Source organism: Panthera tigris, chromosome A2 (genome assembly GCF_018350195.1).
Source record: "Panthera tigris isolate Pti1 chromosome A2, P.tigris_Pti1_mat1.1, whole genome shotgun sequence".
Lineage (NCBI taxonomy): Eukaryota > Metazoa > Chordata > Mammalia > Carnivora > Felidae > Panthera > Panthera tigris.
The window spans coordinates 29495529-29511018 of record NC_056661.1 but is presented as its reverse complement, the minus strand read 5'-3'; the positions used below and the strand labels follow the sequence as shown (position 1 = coordinate 29511018).

At 40.5% G+C, this 15490-nt stretch overlaps 1 protein-coding gene across 4 annotated transcripts in view; it reads right to left on the bottom strand.

Moving 5' to 3' along the window:
* Positions 1 to 15490, bottom strand: part of PTPRG (protein tyrosine phosphatase receptor type G) — a 710659-nt gene that overhangs the window by 270576 nt on the left and 424593 nt on the right. The window lies entirely within an intron of this gene.

Below are 15490 nucleotides of genomic sequence, written 5' to 3'. Positions count from 1 at the left end.
TTACTAATCCACCCAAGACTCTATCAATCCTGAAGCCAATCTTTCTACCTATCACCCAAAACCAGGGTTCCATCCCCATTCATAAGATCATTAGACATGTCAAATAAATTGAAGGTCCTATTCAAATCTCAGCTCCCTGCCAGCTCTCATCTCCACCTCCATCGTTCACACTGTAAGCTACTTAAATGGAACAAAGCCTGTTGGGTTAGACCTGCTGAACTTTCCACCCTCTCCTGAGCCAAGAGAAGGTGACAGGCATTGTGCCTGCCAGTCAGTATGTCAAAACAAAATGCCCATCAATACTGATTCTGGTGTGCCAGCTACTGGTCCTAGGACTAGATTTCACTAAAAGATAGAGACATTTTATGAGCTGGTTCTTGTGAACCTAAGCTCAAAATCGGATGCATTATTTTATTTTTCAAGAAACTTAAATAGGTCACCAGAAACATACAAGGTTCTGCGCTTGGCACTGAGGTTATGGAAATTAACAAGACAGCGATGGTCCATGCCCATTGAAGCTGGGAGAAAAGACACTTACATCAGCCTTCACAGTGAGTTTCAGGACTCTAGAAAATTCATGAGACTGGTAATGAGGTTATGAATGAAATTTTATGTAAACTTTCATATATTCTGTACATTAGAAAGTAAAAGACAAATTAGTTCTGTAGAAAAAAAAATTGTTCCTTTCTTCCCAGGTTCTTTACTATTTTGGAGGGGGATTCAGGGAAGAACAGAAAATAATACCAGAATCTGAATGTAGCACTAGATAAAAAGAGAGAGAGAGAGAGAGAGAGAGAGAGAGAGAGAGAGAGAGAGAAGAAAAACAAAAGACACTTAAATAGACAAAATGTTAAATGTAATTTTAGGAGGTTTATTAGTCCCATATTAGGAACTTACATCCTGTTATTAATATTATAGACAGTTTCAGAATTTATATGTAAAGCCACCAAATTATATTATCATATAATAACCTGACTTTGTATACCATCCTGAACATTCTTAGTTCATGAAGGTAAAGGCAGACACAATGAACTGTAACACAAAAAACTTTAGCTTTGAGATTAAGCACCCCGGATATGAAACCCTAACTGATCACCAATTCTATACCACCAATAAATTGTGAAAGCCAGAACAGTGTATTTTACATTAAGGATGCAGTATGCAAATGAATACAGAGATTTTTGGCTTTTGCAAACACAGATTTCCAGCTTCTTTTGAAAAAGCTGGAAGTTCTGACTAATGTTAGTTTATATTCCCAAATGTCAATAAGCCAAAAAGCATTTCGACAATACCTACCTTTCACCTCATGTCATAGGGCTGGTACCCAGAGAACCTCAGTTTATCCCAAATGTATGCTCAACAGAGCTGTGATAGTTATAGCAGGGAAAAATGGAAAGAGCCAAAACGTCCATCAATGAAGCATTGCTTCATAAATTATGAACATAAGTTATGTTCATAAATTATGTCACATCCATATCAGAAAGAGAAGCAAAAATTTATCAATTGATCTACTACGTGATACTAAATGAGGTACTTTATAAATACTGTATTTCTAGATCCTCCAAAAACGCTCATGAGGTAGAAATTAGTATTAAATGACAGTTTACAGATATAGGAAGAGGTTAAAGAGATGCCCAAAGTCACAGAACTCACAAATGGCAGTGATGAGATTTGAACTCCAGGAATCTGGCTCAGAGCCTAAGCTATGCGGCATTTAAATATCATGATGTAGACAGTTACTTACTGACAATGGAAGACTTCCATCATCTAGTAAGTGGGAATGAGCCCATAAAACTACGTAGCACATAGTGGCATTTCCAAGGAGTGTTCTGTGTTTGCAAAAAAAACACATCCTTTCTTCTTCGCTCATATAATGTCTGAATCATTTTATAATGAACATATATTACTTTGATAATCAAAAGACGATGCAACTTTTGCAATTTCAGAAAAAATTATTGTGTATGTTTTCATATGCTGCCTTTGTACTTTCTTCTGATTGTAAAAAATAAGGTCTCAGAAATGACATTAATTTACTCACTGTTCTGTTATTTTCTTCCCTGATCTTAAAGTAAAATCTGCTAATTGTGAAAAATTTGTAGAACGCAGCAAGGTTCAAGTAAGAAAATTTGATTTTGATTTCATTTTTGCAGGAGTGAAGAATCTTTCAAAACATGGAAAATATTCATAACATGTGAAGTGACGAAGCGTGCTATGATTCACTTTGATACTGACTATACTTTTATCCGCCCCCGGCCCCCCATCCAATATTGGAAGGAAGTAGATCAAAATGGTAACAGGGATCATTCTGTGATCACTTGAACACAGACTCCTAACCTCCTTAAAAGACAGTATAAGGCTTTACTGAGATTTCGAGCACAATAACTCTCTTACATTAGTTTTCTCATCTGAGAGGAAAAGATACTGATTATTAACTGCTGTTTTTATGGACAGGTGTTTCGAATATGTTTTGATGAAATGATACGATATGTATAGAGTGCTCTAAGTACATGAAGTCAGTACCTGTTGAAGAGTTTACCTATCATTATTATCCCAGGAGTTGTTTTCATAGAAGGACTATGGGGGGCGTAGGGTATCTTTAACTTCTCGACACCAAATCCAGGAGGTCCCCAGAGGGCCTGAGGGAATGTGATTTTGAAAATCTCTTCTGAATTTTGTGGCTTGGGTGATATGACCCAGCTGCAACCAGGTTCTTCAGTGGAGTCTGCTTCTGTAGTTCCTGGTTCTACTTTGGGCCTCCAAAGACTAAGGGATTCCTTTTTCCATGAGAATCCCTTTAAAACTATCAAGACCCATGATCACACTCTATCTGCACACCGTTGTTCATTCCAATCATCTGCTCTCCAGATGAGGCATGCTCATGTACCAACATCGATAAATCCAGTATGTCTTTGAGATCTGATGCTTCCTCTCCTCAATCCATTCACTCTGTATCTGGGGCCTCCTTCTTCCCTGGGAAGTGTCTCGTCCAGCCCACTGTGTCCCCTCAGAGTCTATTTCCGATCCCTCTTACTCCAAGTGAGGAGTGGATCTGATGAGTTTTATTAATGTGTTCAACAGAGATAGGAACTCTTATAATTTGCTCTTTCCCTTACATTCGCATTTGAAGAGGCAGCAATACCTTAACTAAAAGGGAAGAATTTCAGGCACATTTGACACTGCCTTGGTTAGCCTCAGTCATTCAACAAGACTGGTCTACTGGAAAGAGGGGGACATTCCCCAGAGTCTACAAATCATCTAGTATTTGACTCCAAATCCAGTTCCTGCTTAAATCATGAAATTCTAGTAAACTCTGGAAAGGAAATAGCAAGACTGAGCACAGTGGAGAGGCACAGTGTTCATGTTAAAAATACAGGGTATTTTATTTGAACGTGGAAAAACAGGCTGATAATTGAGTGTTTTTGTTGTGTTTTGTTTCTATTCACCAATAATAAGGAACAAGTGAAAATCACAGAAATTTGAGTTTAGAAAAAAATTTTTAAACGCCCGCTTGATTTTGAAGTAACTTCTGGTTAAGATTCACCCTGCTGGTCTCTTAAGGGGTCATGAAGTCACGGGGCTTATGTATTTTGTTCACACTGAAGTTCCCAAACGCTTATCACAATGCCTGGTTCTCTATGATTACAGAGGAAGGCACTGGTCTGGGATGGGGTGAGGGCTGGACAGAGGAGAGGAATCTGGCAACTTCATAAACTATCATGTATAGGCACTGGAGAACCTTCCAGCGAATGAATCGGCAGAGAAATGCAGCACATAATTCTCAGGGCCCCTGCCTTAGCTCATGAACGAAACTGATAATCTCAATCTAAAATTCCCAAAGGCATGCCTTTTAACTCTGCTACTGTAATTGCTCATGTACATATTAACAGCTCTCAAAGACCTGGACCTCATTGACTAATTGGAACAATCTGTCTTGATATGTAGATGTAATGGTTGTTAATATAAGAGCTATACTCTGGAAGAACAGACCTTAAAAATATCATTTTTGTAAACTGTGCTACTAACCCTCAGCCTCACAGCGTGAGGCAACAGGATGAATGTGTTTATTTGGGAGTAAATAATTTATTTGGGTCTTTCACATCCTTAAGACAAAAGGTAGTTTTAGGGGAGGATTTGCTGCTTTAAATGCCCTTTTTATGAATGAATTACATATTTTCCTTCTCAGGATTTAGAGCTCCTTACCCTTTAAGACCACTGAGACAAGAAAATGAAGATATACTATGAGAATGGGGGTTTCTTAATAGGTATTACTGCTTACTCTTTTAGGGGACTGTGTCCATCAGCAACCGAGGTTCAGCAGCGAACAAGACAGACAGGCCCCCCTCTCCTCCAGCAGTTGACATGCAGTGTGTGGGGGTGGGGGGGGGGAAGGCGAGTTCATAAACAAGTAAACAAATCAATAAGTAATTTCAAAAACTGATGATTCCTATGAAGAAAATGAAGCTGGGTAATAGGAAAGAAAGGGATTGAGTTGAAAGGAGAGAGCACGGAATATATTAATGGGTAGGATTTAGAAAGGAATGAGCCATGAGAAGGGATAATCGGGGAGAGAACATTCTGGACTGAGGACACAGCTGGTGGAAATGAGGTAGGGAGCTTGAGGGGTGGGAGGAGTGAGAGCCACGTCCAGTAAGGCCTCATAGGGCCAAGGAGGATCTTTGGATTTATTCAACATGGGACTAGAAACCACTGGAAGATTTTTAAACAAAGGAAAAACATATTGCGATGCAAGCATTTAGAAGAACACTCTGGTCACTAGATGAGTGGACTGTCGGGGGCAAGAGAGAGCTCTCAGGAATCTATAGCAATGGTCAAAGGCCGACCTGGTGATGGCTTGAACCAGGCTGGAAAGAGTAGAAAAGAAAAGAAACTGATGAATTGGGAGTGTGCCGTCCAATGTAACTGGAGGATCGGGATACAATAATAATGGCTAACATAAGGAAGCTCTTAGAATGTGCCAGGTGCTGGTGGAAGCACTGACCTCTACTATCTCAGAGTAAGCCTTCCGAAAGGGGGTTTGTTTCATTATTGTTGTGTTTCATCACTGCACTATGTTACGTTCTTCTTCTTTTTTAAGTTTATTTATTTATTTTGAGAGAGACAGATGCAGGGGTGCAGAGAGAAAGGGAGAGAGAGAATCCCAGGCAGGCTCCGCACTGTCAGCACAGAGCCCGATGCAGGGCTCGAACTCAGGAAACCGTGAGATCATGACCTAAGCTGAAACCAAGGGTCAGACACTTAACCGAGGCCTGGGCCACCCCGGCACCCCACGTTACATTCTTCTTTAATGTACGACAAATAGTATGTAATCAAAACAGGCATATAATATGTACAACACAAAATCTAAATATTACATAATCAAAAATTTGAAAGAATTTTAAAAAGTGAAAGAAAATGCTATAAAATAATGCAGACTAGTCAGTTATCCATGATCTTCTAAAACCAAGAAATATAAACTTATCATAAGGGATAAGCATCCCTATCCTATCTCCCTCAATTAGCATGCTCTTCCCTCAAAATACTCAGAATACATTCAGAATTCAGGCACGATCCACCATCACCTCTCTTGAAATATCATAATTATCTTCTGACTTCAGTGGCTACAAGTGTTTCCTATGGCCATGTGTAGCCAGAAGGATCCTTCTAAAATCTAAGCCAGATAATGTCCACTTTCTGCTGAAGACATTCCAAGGGCTTTCTATCTTGGCCGGGGCAAAAGCGACTGGGCTTCCCATGGTCCACCAGGCCTTGGATCACCAGGACCCCAACTATTTTGTAGACTATATTACTGTCACTCTGCCCTTTGCTTGCTCAAACATGCAGGGCAAGCTTCTGCCTCAGGGCCTTAGCACCTACTAAAACAAAAGCCACTTGAGGCCAGGGCATTCTGTGTCCTACACAGAGAAGGCTCTATTAAGCAACTGAATGAACATCACTGATAATTTAGAAATGAAAGATGAGTGTCAAAACATAATTTAAACATTTTACACAGCATCAAGGTATGGAAAAGAACTCCCCACCGAACTACGCGGGACAGCATTTCCCCTATGTAGAAAATTCTCATCATTAACCTCTCAGGATGTTACAAAAAACAACAACAACAAAAAAAACAGTTCCAAGGTCAACTGAGTTTGGGAGATTCCTGGTTACAAGCAAGTTTCTCTCAAAACTTTTACTACGTTGGCCCATTATCAAGCAACAAGAGGAAGGAATAGTAGGCAACGTTTCCTAAACGTATCTGACCCCAGATCACTTTTTGTGCAGATCATTTAGACCAACTAACAGAATCCAGAAAATGTACCAGGGGCTGCCACACATGCTTATGATGTTTCAACCCACAGGTACTCTGCCAACACATAAACATGAATAAATACAGTGATGACAGAGAAAGACAGAGAGACAGAGACAGAAACAGGAGCAATTGTAAAGGCAGAACCAGGCTGAGAAATGGCAGAGCACGGAATGGGTTTTCTTTCACCCCTAGCCTCCTTGAATCAGGGGATGGCGAACCCTGAAGCAATACAGTAAGAAGATTCCCTGAAATACTGAACTTTATAAACCGATGCAGTGAAGGTTTTAACAGGGAGATTCAGAAATCGAAGCTCTATCCGTAGAGTAAGAGCTGGGGTTTAGGAGTCATTTTATCATTAACCCAAATATCTTTCATGTATTAACCTGAGTTTTAAAGCCCTGTCTTCTAAGACATCCTCAAACATTCAAGAGATGAAATTCATATTTCTAAGTAAAATAAGGTTTTGGTGAATTTGCCCAGCTGGTGTCTCCATATATCACAGTAAATGTACCCAGAGTGGTATCTGTGCTCAACACAGAGCCAGGCCACGCACCCGGGGAAGGAAGCTTTAGGAGTTTCCTCTCCCTTCCATTAAATGGGGGTGGAGGGGTACTATGAAATTCCATGCTGGGGATTTAAAGGGGAGTGAGGAAATAGACTTTCTTTCAATCCTGACTTCTTTCTGTTCCTTATAAATCTTCTTCACTGTTCTTTCTGAGTGGCGGCGGCACTAAAGAATTTGCTAAAAGCTTTAGATTTAAGATGGCTTGAAACCTTCCTGCTCAAATATTTGACAGGACAGGGGAAAAAAAAGTGCAGGGGCGATGTTTCTGAGCCTTATGCCCATAAATCCTCCTGACCTGAACTTACAATACATCTGATCTGGCCGCCTGAGATCTCTACCTTCAGTGCACAAAGGTCTCCCTGAGCCAGTGTTATTTGAGTTCCTCAGCTTGGAAACAGACTCTGAGAAAAATAGTATTCAAAGCCTCAAAGCCCTGGGAACAAATGTTATAAAAATAAATAAGTAAGGGGGAAATACTGAATGCTTATAAAAAAAGAAGGTGGAAGAAGAGGAGGAGGAGGGGAAGAAAAAGAAGAAGAAAGAGAAAGAAGAAGAAGAAGAAGAAGAAGGAGGAAAAGAAGAAAAAGAAAAAGAAAAAGAAAAAGAAAAAGAAAAAGAAAAAGAAAAAGAAAACCCTGAATCACATCCAGGTGAAGACGTTCAACAACCAGGTCAGATCCCAATAGAAAACTGAATTGTACATATTTTTTGGTTGGGAAAGGAAAAAAAAGGTGAAAATTATTACAAATTCAGCATAAAAATCCCTCTTTAAGATTTCTGCAAGTCCTTTGGCTAGTTTGGTATCTAAATTCCATTAGTGTGAAACCTATGGCCAACTGATCTTTGACAAAGCAGGAAAGAATATCCAATGGAATGAAGACAGTCTCTTAAGCAAGTGGTGCTGGGAAAACTGGACAGCGACAAGCAGAAAAATGATCGTGGACCACACTTTCTTACACCACACACAAAAATAAACTCGAAATGGATGAAAGACCTCAATGTAAGACAGGAAGCCATCAAAATCCTCAAGGAGAAAGCAGGCAAAAACCTCTCTGACCTTGGCCACAGCAACTTCTTACTGGTCTCCGGAGGCAAGGGCAACAAAAGTAAAAATGAACTATTGGGACTGCATCAAAATAAAAAGCTTCTGCACAGCGACGGAAATAATCAGAAAAACTAAAAGGCAACCAACGGAATGGGAGAAGATATTTCCAAATGACGTATCAGATAAAGGGTTAGTATCCAAAATGCATAAAGAACCTATCAAACTCAACACCAAAAAAACAAATAATCCAGTGAAGAAATGGGCAGAAGACATGAATAGACACTTCTCCAAAGAAGACATCCAGATGGCCAACCGACACATGAAAAAATGCTCAACATCACTCATTATCAGGGAAATACAAATCAAAACCACAATGAGATACCACCTCACACCTGTCAGAATGGCTAACAGTAACAACTCAGGCAACAACAGATGTTGGTGAGGATGAGGGAAAAGAGGATCTCTTTTGTACTGCTGTGAGAATGCAAACTGGTGCAGCCACTCTGGAAAAGAGTATGGAGGTTCCTCAAAAAACTAAAAATAGAACTACCCTACGACCCAGCAATTGCACTACTAGGCATTTGTCCAAGGGATACAGGTGTGCTGTTTCGAAGGGACACATGCACCTCCATGTTTATAGCAGCACTATCAACAAAAGCCAAAGTATTGAAAGAGCCCAAATGTGGTGTGTGTGTGTGTGTGTGTGTGTGTGTGTGTATATATATATATACACACACACACACAATGGAGTATTACTCGGCAATCAAAAAGAATGAAATCTTGCCATTTGCAACTATGTGGATGGACCTAGAGGGTATTATGCTAAGTGAAATTAGTCAGAGAAAGACAAATATCATAGGACTTCACACTCACATGAGGACTTTAACATACAAAACAGATGAACATAGGGGAAGGGAAGCAAAAATAATATAAAAACATGGAGGGAGACAAAACATAAGAGACTGGAGAACAGAGGGTTGCTGGAGGGGTTGTGGGAGGAGGGATGGGTTAAATGGGTAAGGGGCATTAAGGAATCTACTCCTGAAACCACTGCTGACTGAAACCATATGCTAACTAAGTTGGGTGTAAATTAAAAAAAATAAGTAAACTCCATTAGTGTGGTCTGGAACCCTTAAGTGTACATGTTTTAGTCATAGGAGCCACTACATGCATGTGGTTCCTGAGCATATGATCACTGGCCAGTCTAAGTGTAAAATACATACCAGATTTCAAAGAAAGTACCAAAAAAAGAATGTAGAATAGCTTGGTAATAATTTTTTATATCAATTACATGTTGAAATAGTAATATTATAATGTATTAGGGTAACAATAATAGATTGCTAAAATCAATTAAAAATTAATTGATTTTCTAACAATTATTATTATATAACATAAATTATATGATGTAAGTTAGTAAAGTCAAATAAAATCACTTGTTTCTTTTTGCCTCTCTTAATGTGGTTGCCAAAAATTTCAAAGTACACTGAATGGCTCCCATTCTGTTTTCTATCAGACAAGTGCTGCCCTACATGATTGAAAATAGACAGAAGTGGCCAATCCACACAAAATCCAGTGTTTTCTACAATACCTCTAGGCAAAGAGCTGATGGCACTTCCTGTTTCTCTCACTTTCCTCTCTGTATGTTTTACCAGTGGTTCAGCCATGTCGGAACATTTAAAGCCCTTTGATACTTTTTCCTCCCTGTTATCCAATAAACAGCAGTTAAGATTCCAACAAAATTATTTCTACTGCATCAGTGATTCTAAAAACAACCTAAATCAATGGCAAGAACAACGAGAAAATGATTTATCAAATAAAAGGAATGCTGGTTAAGATTTTGTAGACACTGGAGCCTAGATTCTGAAGTCCTAACAATAAATCTCAGCCAAGCTACTTACCTCTCCAGAAACTCAGCTGTCCCAACTTAGAGCACAGCAAGGGCACCTCCCTCATAAGGTAGGTGAGAAAATTAAAGGAGGAATATCTAGAATGTTGCTGACACAGGTAATGCTTACTAAATGGTGTCTACAGTATCATCATTATGATGAAAACCACCAGCACCAACACCATAAGCCTTCTTTTTGGTTGTCTGAGGGCTCCGCCAGAGTCATCAAGTTTCTAGGTTGAAATTATCTCCAATTTACCTGGGTTTTCTTTTCGCGATGTCCTCTGCCTTTCTGTGATTCTCAGGGCAATTCAACCAGGTATCAACACACTATGTGTCACTGACACACCATCAAACAGCCCCGAGCCAAGTTCACATGTAAAGAAGACCGTGTGTGATGAGGGACATTTACCACGCCAGGGGCAAGGCTTTTCTGCTTCGCCATATCAGTTCTCTGGCTTTGTACAACCAAGGCATTCACTTCTCCATGGAGCATCCTCTAAGTCCTGGGGCCTCCTCCCATGTTCTTCTTAATTAACACAAGATAGACACATAAAAGATCAGCCAGATGGAAATGAAGTATTTCACCAGCAAAGGATGAAACATTCTGCTCAGGAATGGAATCTGTATTTCCATAAAGTCATTCATTAAATTTTAACCAATTCCCTCACCATTTGATGGCAGTCACTACAGAGAAAAACCCGACTGGCCACACCATGGAGCAGCAAACACCAGATAACCAGGGACAATCTCCTTGACACTTCCAATGTTCCGTGAGGAAGAGTGACAAGGAAAACACGCACTGCCTTGAACACATCCACAAAGGACTCTCCAACGCACAAACCAACGTTTCAGAGAAACTGCACAATTCCAGGAATTTCAGTAAAGTACAAGGCAGGGTGAAAGAATCACCATGATGTGGCAAAACTTATTTTTCATAGAAGATGTCTCTGGGTGCCTGGGTGGCTCAGCTGGTTAAGTGTCTGACTCTTGACTTTGGCTCCAGTCACAATCTCATGGTTTGTGAGTTCGAGCCCTGCATCGGGCTCTGCGCCCACAGCACCGAAGCTGCTTGGGATTCTCTTCCCCTCTCTCTCTGCCTCTCCTCTGCTTGCTCTCTATCTCTCCCAAAATAAATAAAAATAAAAAATGAAAAAAAGAAAATGTCTCAATCTTCCTTTAATGACAGCTCTAATGACAGACGAAGCAAGATACTATCAGGTTCATAATGACCATTGTTTTATGAACAAGCCAAGGTGGTTTTATAATTGTTAAGATAAGAGAAATAAAAATTGCCATTAGTGTCTTCTGGAAAAACTTACCTGAATGGGACTCCATTTCTTACCAGGAATAGGGAATAAAGGAGGACAGGAGAAAATTTTAAACCTCATTTCCAAAAAAGGGGGAATTGTTACCAAATTGCTGAACTTAAACTGAGGAAAGAGTGGGACAGTGGGCTTATAAAAGTCTGGGGGAAAATGGAGTTAAATAAAGGTGAATACATTTCTTCAGTGGAAGACTCTTCAAATGTCTTTAATATGCTAATATTTAAAATACATCTTCAAGAAGGCATTTTGTGTATAAATTTATTTCCAGCAGAAAATAAGGGATACATAAAGGAGTAGGAGCCAAAGTGAACATTTAGTCTGTGTTCTAGAAAGTCATACTACTGGGGCACCTGGGTGGCTCAGTTGGTTAAGTGCCGACTTTGGTTCAGGTCACGATCTCATGGTTCATGATTTCAAACCCCCGCGTTGGTCTCTTTGCTGACAGCTCAGCGCCTGGAGCCTGCTTTGGATCCTGTGTCTCCCTCTCTCTCTGCTCCCCTCCTCCCCCTGCTCACGCTCTGTCTGTCTTTCTCTCAAAAATAAAATAAACATTAAAAAAAAATTCAGAAAATCACACTACTGAAGCCAGGGACCAATATGAGAACTTAGCCTCTGGTGGACAGGCCCACATCTGACTCATGTAGCATCCTGCCATGTTTGCGTGAGTGTAGCGAGTGACAACGTGGCAGGCCTCTGTGTGGGTCACAAGTGCACGAGCTCACCTGGGTGAAGGAAGGCCGATGCGCATCACCTAGGACGTTAATCTGAGGGCCCAACAGAAAGAGAACCGTCTAACCAGAAAGTAACAGGAACGATGGAAGAACCGAGATCCATTTCACAAAATAAAAGGCAGAACATGAGCCTGACTCTAGGCAGGCAGATAGAAGCTGGGCAGACAGAGGGAAGACAAGAGAAGACCAAGGTAGAGCCCCCAGGCAGAATGTTAAAGGGGGAAAGAGATCACAGAGCAAGGTCAGCTTAAAACAAGCGACTTCTTGCTCCCTAAACAAAACTTAGCTCTAAGAATGTCGTTTACCAACACCAGATCATTCCTACACACACTGGGCCCACCAAGGTGACAACGTGTCTGTGTCATGGCTGGAACTAACCCACACTCCTGGGAACATAAACCAGTGGTGCCATGCTATGGACCCAGTTTTTAAAACACAGGTCCGTAAGTTATCAGTGGTGATGAAATCTCAAAAGCTTGCAAGACCAAAGGTGTTTTGTTATTACAGTTATTTATCATTCGGGTGCAAAACCAATTTGGTGGTAAAACCCGAAGTGAAGAGATATGGAGCCATTTAGAATACTGAGATTTCATTCACCTCCATGCTCCAGAAAAATTAACGCATTCAAGGAGTAGAGTGGCAGACCCGACTAGGGTCCTCAGTAATATGTATAGCATGCGTACCCTAATACCTTTCCCGAAAAAAATCCTGAATTCTAAAACATCTGGCCTCAAGGGTTTCAGCTAAGGGACTATAGACCTGTACCATATGGTGATGTGTACGTGGTGTGTATTAGGAAAAATGCCTTTTCTTCCATTCACTTGCCGAGATGCTCTAAGCAGTGCCTAAATGAACCAGCTGTGAGTTTCCTTGGAAAGGGCACACATAATCAGTTTGGATCATTGAAGCTTATTGAAGACTCCAACTCATAAAGTACCAATAAGTCTGAATCAACAACTCCTGTGATCTCTTATTGTAATAAACAAGATTTTAATTACCTTACACAACAAGTATGCAATGAACCTCCACTTTAATGGAGCTATCAGAGGTTTTATCTAGAGATTTCTCTTTGCATTAACTCCAACTTCAGCTATTAGTAGAAACACTGCATGATTCAATCCTATTAGGGTTACATGAACCTTTATTTAAGTTACCAATCACAGAACAGGGGATGAGAGTGTGCAAAGGGAAAGCGTAGGATAGGGTAGAAGCTGATATAGATAACTGTGGTTGCAGAGATAACACAAAGTTGTGTAGCCATGGAAGAACTGGAACAGGACATACCACTGTTTTAATCACTGGAATGCTGTGAGCCTTTACACTTGAAGAATACTTAATCACATCTGCAAAATCCTTTTTGCCATATAAGGTAATATATATATTCTTAGGTTTCAGGGATTACTGAGGGGACATCTGGGATGGGGGGCACCATCCTGAATATCGAAACCCGCAATGATCTCTCTTCATTCCTTCAACTTACCAAGTATCTCCTGCCTCAGGCCTTTGCATGCCCCTGTTCTATGGGCTAGCTCCAATTTATCTCTTCTCTCTTAATTAATATCACTTAATAAATACCTCTTAGCTTAATAAATATCTGTCTAGAGGCCTTCCATAGCTCATGACAAAATATCCCTCTCCTTCAGAGACAATATCCCAACTGCTATCACACAGCTACTTATGTGACCGCTTGTTCAATTTCTGTGTCATTACCAGAGTGTAAGTACCTTAAGGGTAGGGGTCCCGACTTACCGGTTTACCTTTATAGCCCAGTGCTTACGTGACAGAAGGCACTCAAGTAAAGTTTGCTGCTAGGCAAAGAATAAAGCTGCATATATATATAGGAGGTGAGGGCATGGGAGGATCCAAATTGGGTCTCACCTCCCAAGCATGGCATTGTAATCGGATTCCGACTTTGTTCCCTAACTTACACTGAACTGTAATGATTGGTGGCTACTGAAGAGCTCTTATTTCATTTTTACAAGGCCATTTATTTTTCTATTAGGATGTTTTCAAGTGTAGGAATTCTGAGACCAAGTCCAGGACTCCAGCCAGGACAACGTGGGGAGGTCTGACTTCTGGATGTGTAGGAAGCTGTTGTAGGTGACCTCAAGGCATTCCTGGAGGGGAGTGGGGGGGTGGGCAGCAAAACCTACAAAGTTGGGTTTGTTGCAACTGAGCCTCAGGGAGCAGGTCCCGATTCTTGCGGGCCACAGGCTTACAATTCAGCCTGCGGGGCTGGAGCACTGAGGCAGCTGCTGAAATAAATACCTGAGGTCGTGACTTAGCTCCCAGCGGAGCCCAAAGGAACTGGGACCAGCAATGTTCTCACCCAACAGGCAAGGTACATTTCTCTCTAAAGTCCACAAGAGGATAGAAGGACTTCTCAGGCACAAAGTCCTCAATATTCAAATGTACTTACAATGATGCCACACAGGGAAAAGAAGGAAGGTCAGTTACAGCTAAACAGACCACTTTCTCTACTTCAAAGCCTCCTAACAGCCACATTTTGGGTGGCGTAATTCTTTGGGGGCTGTGCTATGAATGGGATGTTTAACAGCATCCCTGGCCTCTACTCACTAGATTCCAGTAGCATACCACTGGCCCTAACAGCGACAACCAAAAACGTCCCCTGACAATGCGTAATGTCCCCATGGGTGGGGAACGTGGTCTCTAGTTGAGAACCAATCCCACTGCAATCTTCAACCACATCTCTTCTCTGGCTCTGTATGCAAGTCAGATAAGTAATTTCCCCCATGCTGACAAATGACTACAGGATACATGACAATAATTTACTTTCATTTTAATTTCTTAGAAAACAATATAGTTATAGGGAACAAAATAAACCAAGTCCGAGATGTTCAAACTGTAAGAACATCAGAGAGCGTTCCTATTGATAAAGAGCTCAAATAAAGCAATTTAACGTTAAAATATTATAGACGTGTTTCAAGCAAAGGTGAGCAACTTTCCTTGCATATTTTAAGGTTAAATCCGATCCCATTACCTTTGACCTCTTGAAATTCAAGTTCCTCCAAATATACCCACTAAGTAATTTAACACATTTATCACATTGAAAACAAAACAAAACAACAACAAAATCCAAAACACAAAACAAGCTACAAACCAGATGGACCTCAATGAGGAACCCAATTAATACAGGCAGCCTTACCATCTGACATTACTTGACAGAAATAAATTCACTTGATCTTAGCCAAAAGGCCGAGAAGCGATTGACAGAAATAAATTCAAACAACTTGGTGGAATAATAAATCTGTGCATTGTAGCTGCCATTTCTAATTAGCTTCTGAATTTCAGGGCACTCTTTGAGTAAAAGAAAACTGAAATATTCATTTAAAGTAGTAAGTTTGATAAAGTAGTACTAGTTTAATGCATCTAGTCCATGCATTTTTCCAAATCTGAATGGACCAGGAGGAAGAGCCAGGCCCAGAAGTTTCCAGTTCCTATCTCTAGAGCTCTTCTCTACCAAGGCAGCCACCAGAATAAGTTTTCAATCTTTCAAAGCACAGGTCTTTTGTCCCAACAACACTAGCTAAATAAATGACAACACAATTCTAAGACAAAGAGGTTTTAAAGAAAAACCAACTGAACACAAACCATCCGTTCAACTC